Source organism: Vulpes lagopus, chromosome 16, assembly GCF_018345385.1.
Source record: "Vulpes lagopus strain Blue_001 chromosome 16, ASM1834538v1, whole genome shotgun sequence".
Classification (NCBI taxonomy): domain Eukaryota; kingdom Metazoa; phylum Chordata; class Mammalia; order Carnivora; family Canidae; genus Vulpes; species Vulpes lagopus.
In genome coordinates, this window is record NC_054839.1 from 10,831,509 (window position 1) to 10,844,140 (window position 12,632).

Sequence of the window (12,632 nt, forward strand, 5' to 3'; positions counted from 1 at the left end):
CTTGTTCAAGGTCACTCATTAACTAATTCCCTTTTTTCCTTTAGGATATTAAATACATAGATTTGAATTAATCATACCTCTGTATTCAGAGCATCTTATAATAAATATTTCATGCAGGGACCCTCTCATTTTCTTCTGTTTTTGTTGGATTTTTACTTCTGTGTTATACCTGACCCACATTCCTATTTCCCTCTGCTCTGTAGATGACCAATGTGATGTCTTTGATATGCATCTTGGATGCTTTTATGGATAAAACTGTCTTAGCGCGGGCTGCCATAATAAAACACCATAGACTGGGTGGTTTCAACAATGGAAGTTTATTTTCTCACAGTTCTGAAGCTGGGAGTCTAAGATCAAGGTGCCAGTATGGTCAGTTTCTGTTGAGAGCTCCCTCACTGTCTTGTAAAGAGCCACCTTTTTAAAATGTCCTCATATGGCAGAAAGAAAGAGCAAGCTCTCTGGTATACTTCTAAGGTCACTAATCCCATCATGAGGCCCCTACCCTCATGATTTCATCTAAACCTAATAACCACTCAAAGACCAATCTCCAAACGCCATCACATATGGAGGTCAGGACTTCAACATATGAATTGAGGTGGACAAAATTAGTCCATAGCTATATGTAAATGTTAAGTTTGCATACATTATATTATTTTTTAAAACAAATGTTTCCCAAAGTAAATGCCCTACTCACCACCACAAATGCTCCCAGTGAGCAATTTTAGCCATTTGAACTGGAAAGCATGTACCTGAAGAGAAGCAGAGAAAGGATGCCCTGGAGTGTGTGTTACATTTGGGCCCATCTTAGGAGTTACAATCTCAGAAGGCTTAGGGCTGGGACCTATGGATCTGCCTTTCTAACGAATTCTCACATGATACTACTGTTGCTAATCCAGGGTTCTTGCTTTGAAATCACTCTTCTGTGCCATTTCAGGATCCAAATGTGTCAAAATATTAAGAAAATGGGGTGCTTGGGTGTCTCAGTTGATTAAGCATCCCACTCAATTTTGGCTGGTTCATGATCTCAGGGTCATGAGATTGAGTCCTGCATGGAAGTCTGATTGGAGATTCTCTCCCTCTGACCCTCCCCTACTTGTGTGCATTCTCTCTCTTTCTCTTTCTCTCTCTCAAATAAATAAATGTATCTTAAGGGGAAAAAAAAAGAAAGAAAATGGACAGGGATTTTCAACTGACACTTCATGCTTAGATAATGTATATACAACAGATGGTTATTTTTCATCATCTCCACATATGTCTCCTTGTTTTTTAAATCCTCATGATTCTCTAGATATATATTTGGGGCATAATTTTCACCCAGTGTACAAGAAAACTTATAATGGGCTATTTAAATACTCTGTGTCCTCATTTTTTATCTACTTGATCTGACAGTTTCTGATAAAGGGATGTTAGAATCTCTCACCATGAATGTAGATTTTCAATTTATTCTTTTGTTTATTTATATTTCAAAGCAATGATGAAGATTGTAAATTGCTTTATGATTCTTCTATTTCTTGGCAGGTGATTTATTAATATAATGCATCTTTCCTTTTTCCTTCTCAATGCTTTCACCCTTGAGTTACATTTTGTCATTTTAACATTTTTACTCCCGTTTTCTTTTTATTAATGTTTGCCTAGCATATAATTTTCTTTCTCTTTATTTTCAAACTTTCTGCATCATTTGGTTTTATATTTGCCTCTTGTAAACAGCTCATAACTGGATTTTCAAATGCAGTCTGAGAGTCTGTGTCATTAAAAACTGGATTGTGATTCCTGACATGGTTCTCCTTTTTGCTGTTCTGTTTTGGTTTTATGTTTGGTTTGTGTGCACAGTTTTTACTTTCCTTTTTTTTCTGATCTCTTGTCAGCAAAACATTTTTTATTTTTCTTTTCTGATTACTTGAAAATTACTTGTCTTACTGTTCTTCTTTAAATAACCACCTTTAAATTTTTAATATGCATCCTTAAATATATTTTCCAAAACTGGAAATGAATTCATTTGTTTATTCAATAAACATTCAATGCTTGCCTACCCTAGGTACTGTCTTTAGAGTAGGGACTCTGCAGAGAATGAGTAATAATCTCACAGAATTTAGAGTCTTGGCACATTTAGACCAGTCTTAGCAAAAATTCTGCTGCGTTGGTTCAGTGAAAAACGCCAACTTTGATAACTGTATGGACTGAATATTAGTATCCATTACCTACCAAAAATTCATATGTTGAAGTCTAATCTCCAGTGTGGTGGCACATAGTTAGGACATGAGGGTGGAACCCTCATGAAAAAGGCCCTAGCACTTATAAAAGTCATTGAGAGAGCTTGCTTTCCTTCTCTCTGCTGCCTCCACCATGTAAAGGATAGGATGTAAGAAGCTGGCAATCTGCAACCTGGAGGAGAGCTCTCACCAAAATCCAAACTTTCTGGTTGCCCAATCTCAGACCTCCAGACTCCAGAATTGTGAGAAAGGAGTCACTGTGGTTCACAAGCAACCCAGTCTCTGGCATGTTGTTCTAGCAGCCTGAACTAAGACAATATCACCCTAGCTTTCCTTTAGCAAGGACCCTGTTGAGCTGATCTAGCATGAATCCTCTTAGCCTTGATGTTTCCTCTTAGTAATTTCTACCCACATTTTCCCACCCTGCTCCTTAGCTATAAATTCCCACTTTTCCTTGTATTTGGAGTCGAGCCTGGCCTCTCTCCTCTACTGCAAACACTATTATAGGAGGTCCCAGGAATAGTTGGCCTTACTGTCTTTAACAAGTGTATAAGTAATTTTTTTAAAACAAAGATAGCACTGGGATGTTTTGCCTGAATGACTGAAAGGACCAGAGTTGCTATTAATGGTGAGAGGAACTAGTCATTGCAAGGCCTTTTGAGAAATATTGGGAGTTAAGTTCAGAACATGTTCAATTTGAGATATCCACTATACATCCAAGTGTAATGAAAAGTGTGCTGTTATAGAGAAAGGTCTACAAGCTATGGGAGGCAGCAGACCTAGAGATAAACTTTCAGGAGTTCTCTGCATAGAGACAGTTATTTAAAGACAAGAACTTGGATGAACTCATAGAGGTAAGCAGAGTAGGATGAAAAGAGTTCCAAACACTGAGCCTTGGGACAGAGAACATTTAGAGGTCAGGACAAGAAAGAGAAACCAGGAAAAATGCATAAAAGATTGAGAAAACAGAATAATAGGAAGGAAATCAGCTGGCGGCATGTCCCAGAAGCTAGGTAATACAATATCCAGAAGGAGAGAATGTCAAATTCTGCTCATGGTTCAAGTACCATGAAGCCAGAGATTGATCACTGGACTCATTAATGTCATTAAGATCACTGGTGACATTGATAAGAACAATGGTAGTGAAGACAAAACCCGCTTGGAGTGCTTTCTAGAAAGAATGAGAGGAGAGAGATTGGAGGCAATTATGGACAATACTTTCAAAGAGCTTTGCTGTGAAGGGAAGCAAAGCAAGGAGTTGCATCGGTAGCCTTGGTCAGACCAAGAAAAATTTATTTTTTTAAGTTGGGAAAAATAATAACATGCCTGTCTATTGATGGCAACAATCCATTTGAGAGGAAATGGATCAAAACCAGCTTTTGCAGAAGAAAGACAAGAATTGACAGAGAGAATGTAGACTATATGGACACATTTTACCCCTTGGAATACATCTAATGGAGACACCAGATCACTTATCCTATAAAGTCTCCCACAGTCTGGACATTGTTGTTCACATCTCCATCGTATAGTTTAGAATATATACAATGGTGGTTTCTAAATATAATTTTTAACATATATAGCAAGACACTCTTTTTAAGCAAAATACTATGTAAGTAATAATTCACGGTGGATAAAGCATAGGAAGGTATGCCTTTTCTATTGGAATGAAGCAGGGTGGGAGAACTGGAAATGCCCATTCTCACGTGACCCTCTCCTGCCATACCAGAACAGGCAGGGAGGGCTGCACTGCAGTTACAGTGGAGCCTTGGGGCTGAATAACTGGGGTGAAGAATTGGTAGAAAAGAAGAATTTCTGTTCAAAGCTCTTGAACACCTTCAGTTGCTCCAACTGGGATGAGATCAACATGTTATTTCTTGAAATAAAGTGCAGGTCTTTCATGTAAAGCTATCACCATGACTGGATATTATTTTCCATAGAAAGCAACCAGAGTTAACAATCCTGTTTTGGATCGTACAGCTCTTTGCATTTTGAGAGTTTTTACAGACAAGATATCATTAAATCCTAACTGCCAACTTCCTGATAAGAAAGCTGCTCTGAAAGGTCAAGGAAGAAAGGCTATTATCACACAGATAATAAGTGGGTTTCTCTCCATATAATGTTCTCTTCTTTGGCTATCAACATTATGACACTGACCACAGATATTAGAAGGGCTTGCACGTTAAGTGCTTTTGCCAGAAGTGGCAATGCATCCACACTCAGACATTCTGTTTCCAAAATGATTAAAGGGACGTGTTCTCCAGATGACTGCAGAGCCAGAGCTACAAGCTGTGGCTACTGAACTAAGCAAAATTAACTGGCCCGTGGGAGGGTCAGGACGTGAACTCTGCAGGGTGCTCTCACTAACTGAGCTAATCAGCCTGGGGAGCCTTCTACTTCTAATTAAAATTAGAGAAGGGGGTATTTTACTTGCCTGTTGTCCATTCCACATAGAATGTAGAAACCATTTCACTGTGTATAACATCATCTCTGATTAGAGAGCGTATTGGTTCTGTTGAAACACAGCTTTGGGGTTTATTAGAAAGAACAGTAATGGAACAGAAGGGAGTCAGGCATGTCAAAAAGGAGAGACTCTCCAACGGGAATGTTTCTGTAGAGGCACAGAGACCCTGTTTAGGACTGTGGTTTTCTTCTCCAGACTTACGGTAGCTGCTAATATGTAATCAGGAGTTATTTTCATACCCTCATATTAAGAAGCAGAAAATTCATAAATATTTACCAGATTGCTGCGTGTGACATATAATTTCTTCTCTCCCCATAAATTATAAAACGTGTTCACATTTTATACATCACTAGGTGGAGAAAATGTAGGACGACAATGAACAAAACAGGTAATTGAAATGGCTGGCTGCATATTGGGGACTGCCTGATTCTTTTCCCCCAGAAAACTCCACAATGGAGAAAGAAAGAGATTCTCAAAGCTCTGGAAGGCAGTAGCTTAATGAAGTATTCACATTCCAGGATAAAATTGATTGATCCAGGTGACTTCCAAACTCAGTTCTCATAATTACAAAGATTCAAATAATTAACTATTAAGCATGCTCCTTAATATAAGTTGTAAACTGGGCATAAAGTCACATTCAAGCTTCCCTTCTTTTTTTTTTTTTTATAAGATTTTATTTATTTATTCATGAGAGACAAAGAGAAAGAGAAAGAGAAAGAGAAAGAGAAAGAAAGAGAAAGAGAGAGAGAGAGAGAGAGAGAGAGAGGCAGAGACACAGGCAGAGGGAGAAGCAGGCTCCATGCAGGGAGCGATCCCGGTCTCCAGGATCACACCCTGGACTGAAGGTGGCACCAAACTGCTGAGCCACCCAGGCTGCCCCTCTAGCTTCCCTTCTTACACTGAAACCTTTACATTGATTTTCTTCCTCCTCAGTCTATCCCCCACACCCTAAACTCCTATTATCTCAAATAAAATTAATCTCAAATAATAAATACTAATCACATAATGACTAGAATCTTAGGCCATTGCAGACACTTATCTTGATGCCACATCAGAAGGGATTAAAAACACATAGGTTAAAAACTGGTAGGTTAGGGCTCCTATGGGCCTCAGTTGGTAAAGCATCTGACTATGGCTCAGATCATGATCTAAGGGTTCTGGGATCAAGCCCCATGTCAGGCTCCCCATGTAGCAAGGAGTCTGCTTCTCTCCCTCTGCCTCTCCCCTGAATTATGCTCTCTCTCTCAAATAAATAAATAAAATATTTTTTAAAAACTGGTAGCTTATTGTTCAAATCTGATATTTAGATGATTACTAACATATCCAAATTGTGAGATTTCTTATATATTTGATTTTATGTCTGAATCTAAAAATTTGGAAAATCTGGCAAAACTGAGTTCACTGATTCTCTTGGAGTCTCCACATTGCCACAGTCCCTACCACTCCCTATTGTCCTTATACATTGTTTCACTTTGTAAAGCATCTGAGCTTGCAGTCTATTTCCAAATATAATCCCTGTCCAAATGCACCCTCTTTAATTACAGAGAAATCTCTTAAGATATAAGTTGTAAAATCACATTTTCTTGTTCTATTCAGTTAGTTATTCATTGATTCATTCCAATAATGGTATGCCTTATGCTGGCCACTGAGACTATAAAAATGATGACAATCTAGTAGGATGGTTAACATCCAAAACCCTGACAACACCAAATACTAACATGGGTACAGAGCAACGGACATTCTCACTCATTCCTGGTGGAAACTCAAAATGGTACAGTCACTTTGGAAGACAGTTTGGCAGTTTCATTGTTTCCCTTCAAAACTCATCCATTGAAACACAACCCCTCCCCAATGTGATAGTATTAGGAGGTGTGGGTTTGGGGAGGTAATTAGGATTAAATGAGGGCATGTGGGTAGAGTTCTCATGATGGGATCAGTGCCCTTAGAACAGTGCAACAAATCTGGCCTTCCTCTCTGCACTATGCCATTTGAGGATACAAGAGAAGTCATAGTCTGCAAGCCAGAAGAAATCTCTCACCAGAACCTGATTACACTGGCTCCCTGACCTAAGATTTCCAGCCTCCAGATTATGAAATATAAATTGCTGTTGTTTATAGGTCACTCCAGCAATGGTACTTTGTTATATAGCAGCCTGAACTGACAAAGACATACATGACTGTTTGTAGCAGCTTTATATTCATAATTGCCAAAACTGGAAGCAACAAGATGTTCCTCAATATGCAAAATGGATAAACAAACTGTGGTACATGCATAAAATGGAATATTATTCAGTGATAATAAGGGACAAGCTATTAATTCATACAACGTGAATGAATCTTAAGTGCATTTTGTGAAGTGGGAAAAAACCTACTCTGAATGGCTGTGTATGTAGGACATTCTGGGGTAAGGAGGGCCCCTAAGGACAGAAAACAGATCAGTGGTTGCCAGGAGTTTGAAGAAGGTGTTTGACTAGTGAAAGCACAGCACACTTCTTAAGGTCATGTAACTAATCTATCTGGTACAGCAGTGGTAGATACATGATGCTATGCATTTGTCAATCCCATAAACTTTATGGCAACAAAGAGTGAAACTCAGTGTAAGCAAATTTAAAAATTATTTAGGACGTCAGGAATTCCCAGGATGGCATGGAACCAGGAGCATCTAATGTATGAAGTAACTTCATACAAGGGGTGGGAGGGGAAAAGGTACTGATCTAGTAACTTTGGAAATGAGTGGAGGTTGCAAGACTAAAGGCAGAAGAAATGGTACATAAGCTTGGTACTCTAGTTGGTAAAGTTTCTCACATGGGAAAACAGGTTAACAATCTTGAAACCAAAAAAAACAAAACAAAACAAAACAATCTTGAAACCATGATACTTGGTCCCAAGTTAACTTTGGTTCAACTTACAATTTTTTGACTTTACAATGATGAGAAAACAATTTGTTTTCACTATAAACCACACTTTGAATTTTGAATTTGGATCTTTTCCTAGGCTAGTGATATGCAGTACAATCCTTTCTCATGATGCTGGGCAGCAGCAAGCAGCTCCTAGTCAGCCACGTGATCACAAGGGTAAACAATTGATACACTTACAACCCTCCTGTACCCACACAAATGTTCTATGTGCTGCTCTCAGCACAGTATTCAATAAGTCACATGAGGTAGTCAACATTTTCTTATAAAGTGTGCTCTGTGTTAAATGGTTTTGCCCAACTGTAGACTAATATAAACATTCTGATCACATTTAAGTTAGGATAGGCTAAGCTATGGTATTCAGTAGATTAGGTGTATTAAATGCATTTTTGATTTATGATATTTATCTTATGATGGTTTTATGGGGATACAACCCCATCCTAAGTCAAAGAGATCTGTATACTAGAATTGAACTAGTAAGTGAATCAATAGCAGATAGTGGGAGCCAGGTTTTTCACCATAGGAATGGGAGGTTATACACAAGCCAAGGACAGCTAGAATGATCCATGTGGTGACAGATTAGAATTGGAGACACCAATATGAACTCATGTTTAGTATAATACAGATACAGATGGATATGGATATGTGTATATATACAGGTTAGTGTACACACATATATTTCCTTGCTCTCTCAGCTAAGAAGACCTAGAAGCAATGACACTGCACTAGCAATTAACACACCCAATGTGTGCCACAAATTAATTTCTAATGCCAGTAAAAGGAAACAAGGCTCCTTGGGAAAAGGTCTAATTCTAGGGCTGGGGCAGATTACAAAGCACATTACAAGCATCTTGTAGCACCAGAAAGTCAAGAAGTACTCAAAAAAATAAACTAATGGAAGCATGTAAAAGGGATATAGAAGCCAGCCTGAAAGAACTCCCAATGGCTAGAAGAATTTGAGCAACAAAATAAATAATGTAGTATTGGATTATAACCCAATGTATAAAATAAATATACATGAATCCATACTAATAGAAATGACTGACTAAATAAATAAATGGGGAAAAAGAGACAAATCTCCCATAGAGAAGAATTCCAAATAATTTATGTAAATACTCCCTCCTCAAGGAGGTTGAGAGTGGGCTGCATTCAGTGACTTGGTTCCAATGAATAGCAAGTGGCAAGCGGAGGAAAAAAGCACAATGGAGAATCCTAATGAAAACGACCTGAGCCAAGTGATGAAGGGTGATGTATCAGTGACGAGTCATGTTGATAGCATGAAACATGCCCTCTTATAGCATGTGATGAGAATGACACTTCACTTCTCCTGTCTTTCTTCCAGAAACAAATAACCCTAGTCTAACCATGAGAAAAACATCAGACAAAGCCAAAATGAGGGTCATTCCACAAATTATCTATATTCTACAAACTTACTGATGAGTACTCCTCAAACTGCCAACGTCCTGAAAAAAAAACAAAAAAACAAAAAAAACAAAACACAAAAAAACAAAAAAAACAAAACAAAAAAAAAAACACGGGAAGTCACAAACCATCACAGACCAGAGAAGGCTCAGGAGACATGATGACTAGATGCAGTGTGGTGTCCCAGACTGGACCCCAAAACAGGACACAGACTTTAAGGGAAGGCTAGGAAGTCTGAATAGAGTCTGACGTTTCATTAATAGTATGGACCCCACCCCCCAAAAAAAAATCTGAACCAGTTGATTCCTTATTTGTGACAAGTGTACTTTATAATGTAACACAGTAACAATAATCTACTGAAACTAGATGAGGGGTACACTGGAATTCTCAATACTACCTTTGCGAATCTCTTTACTATCTGTAAATCTTAAACTGTTCGAAATTGAAAAGTTTATTTCAAAGCAAACAAACCGGGCAGCCCAGGTGACTCAGAGGTTTAGCGCCGCCTTCAGCCCAGGGTGTGATCCTGGAGACCCGGGATAGAGTCGCATGTCGGGCTCCCGGCATGGAGCCTGCTTCTCCCTCTGCCTATGTCTTGCCTGTGTCTTTGTGTCTCTCATGACTAAATAAATAAAATCTTTAAAAAAATAAAATTTAAAAATAAATAAAAATATGGGCAGGCAATGCATGAAAGAGAAAAAAAGTGATCAATAAAGACACAATAAGGGCAGCCTGGGTGGCTCAGCGGTTTAGCGCAGCCTTCAGGCCAAGGCCTGATCCTGGAGACCCAGGATCAAGTCCCATGTCAGGTTCCCTGCATGGAGCCTGCTTCTCCCTCTGCCTGTGTCTCTGCCTCTCTCTCTCTCTCTCTCTCTCTCATGAATAAATAAATAAAATCTTAAAAAACAACAACAACAAAGCAAACAAACCAAAGGAAATCTTGGTGGGGGTGGGGGAGTGGTCCCAATCCAGAAGGGAATATATTCCCTCTGCTTAGAACACTTCCTGGTGAGCTCTTAATTCTTCCTTCAGATCTCAGCTGAAATATGATGCCTTCAATCTATTTCTCATTCCCATATTGGGCCCCCTCTTTATTACTTCTACTCACATTCTTCCTCATTATTCCCAGCAATTATGTCACTATGTTTCTATTTGGTAAGCACCATTTAAAATCTGTCTCCCTAAAAAAGAATAATAATAAAATAAAATATAATAAAATCTGTCTCCCTAGGGCACCTGCGTGGCTCAGTGGTTGAGCATCTGCCTTTGGCTCAGGTTGTGATCCCAGAGTCCTGGGATTGAGTCCTGCATCACACTCACTGCAGGGAGCCTGCCCCTCTCTGTGTCTCTCATAAATAAGAAAATTTAAAAATAAAATAAAATCTGTCTCCCTGACCATGCTGTAAGCTCCATGAGGACAGATACTATGTCTGTTTTCCTCTCCATTGCATTTGTACTATCTAGCAGGGAACATGGCACATAGCTCATACACAATAAGTAGTTTTGGAAAGAGGGGCAGGAAGGAGAAAGGAAAATGAGAAAAGAGGAGAAGGAAGGAAGAAGGGATGGATATGCATTATGACACAGCAACTATCATAGGATGAGAACAGACTGCAAATGGATAGTGAATAACAAATTGGTGAAGCACAGCAGATTTTTAGAGCACTGGAAATATTCTATAAAATATTGTATTGGTGGAAACACATCATTATACATTTGTCAAAACACTTAGAATATACAACTTCGAGAGCGAATGGTAAAATAAACTATGAACTTAGAGTGTTGACTTTGGCGACTAAGTTCACTCATTGTAACCAACACGCCACTCTGTTGGGGATTGTTGACTGAGGAAAGATATGGGTGTATGAGGTTGCAGGGAGGAGGTAGCCCTCTGTATCCTGAACCTAAAACTGCTCTGAAAGCTAGTCTAATTTTTAAAAAGACAGCCAACTTTCCCAAAATCTAAATAACATGCCTGCTAACAATTCTACAAAAGAACATATGCATTTAACATTTGTACTCATGTACATGAGTGTACATGTTTATTCACACACAGAACACTTTACACACATATATAAAACATGTATACAAAACATCTCCAGAAGACTGCCATTGGACAGGGTTGCTTTTGCTTCTTTGTTTTTTTTTCTTTTCCTTACTTTGACCCTCTAAAGACAACACTGCAAAACCCAGGTCAAATGTTCTGATGGAATCCATATCTTGCCTGTAGTACAATTTTTCAAATTTCAAAGCATGCCCATTTTTTAATGTTAGTTGCTTTACATGTTTCCTATGTGTCTCTAAATCTATATTTTATGCCACCTTGCAATTAAATCTTCAACAGATACAGTTCAACAACATCCAGGAGCGGGAAGTGATGCGCTACCTTGTAGGCGATAAAAATTCACAGTAAAGCCACAGATGTAGCAGAGTGAGAATTACTGCACCAGCAGGAACTGGAGATAAAAGAGGATTACACATGATGAAATGCGGTAATTGACTAGAAGTCACCGAAAATACCAGATGGATGTCACCGCTCTATATAACTCTAATGTGCCTGTACACTTTATTGAGCATCACTAGAGGTTCACTTTTGGTATTTGCTCGAGTGTAATTGAAGTTTATTGATATGCTATTATTGCCCAGCTTAGATGTGACCATAAAAAATATAGTTTGACATACTTGTGTCTCCATAGAAATCTTGGGTTTTGCCTCTTAAAGTCTCATAGTAATAATCGCCATATTTATTCTTCTTCCTCCATTAGACCTTTACGTAGAATATGGACAGTAACTGCTCCAGATAGCATTGAAATTGCAGGGATATTTTAGGGAGTGATTGGTGCATAAAAATCAGACGTGCAATTTTGGATACTACCAAGGGAGACTTACAAAGGATTTTTATGTTGAAGGTAAGAGAAAACAAATTTATATGCTGAAATGCGTTGCCATAGGTGGTACAGTTCCCTATTAGTTATCCTGGGTTTATTTCCCATTTAGTTCTCAACATAGAAAGCGGATAAAAATAACTGTTCATCCAAGCTAGAATATTCGTTCTATAAACACAGAAGCCTCGGATCTCAGCAAAAGACCTCCCAGCATACTAAGCAAAGGCGATTTCCCTCCACAACAAACATTTCAAATTACGCCGAAAATAATGGGCGTGAAAACGATCGCTTTTCAGAGCTGCCAGGAAAACCCTCCATGGGAATTCCAGGTACAGCTCGAATCTTATCACTGACAAGTTAGTATAAACTGATGAGAAGCTGCTATAAGGCCCAAGGCAAAGGGCCATGCAACTTGATTATATTTTCACACGCTGAAAATTAAATTCCATTACTAAAGAAAGCAATTCAATGCTGAACCTGGGTGAACTGCACACACTGAAGACAAGGAAGAAATGAGTGGCCTGGCCATTGGAACTCAAGACTTCTCAGAGGAAACAGACACAGGGAAGGGTGGATCTCAGCTGAGGGAGACCCTTTCATTTTCTACTCCCCACTGCCCTCTTCAACCCATAGACACATACTCAACCCCGCTGGACACACCCCATAGGTCGCATCTCAACACACTTTCTTCCATGGGCTGCCACCTCAGTGTTGAGAGCAAGGTGCTAATGTGGCTACAG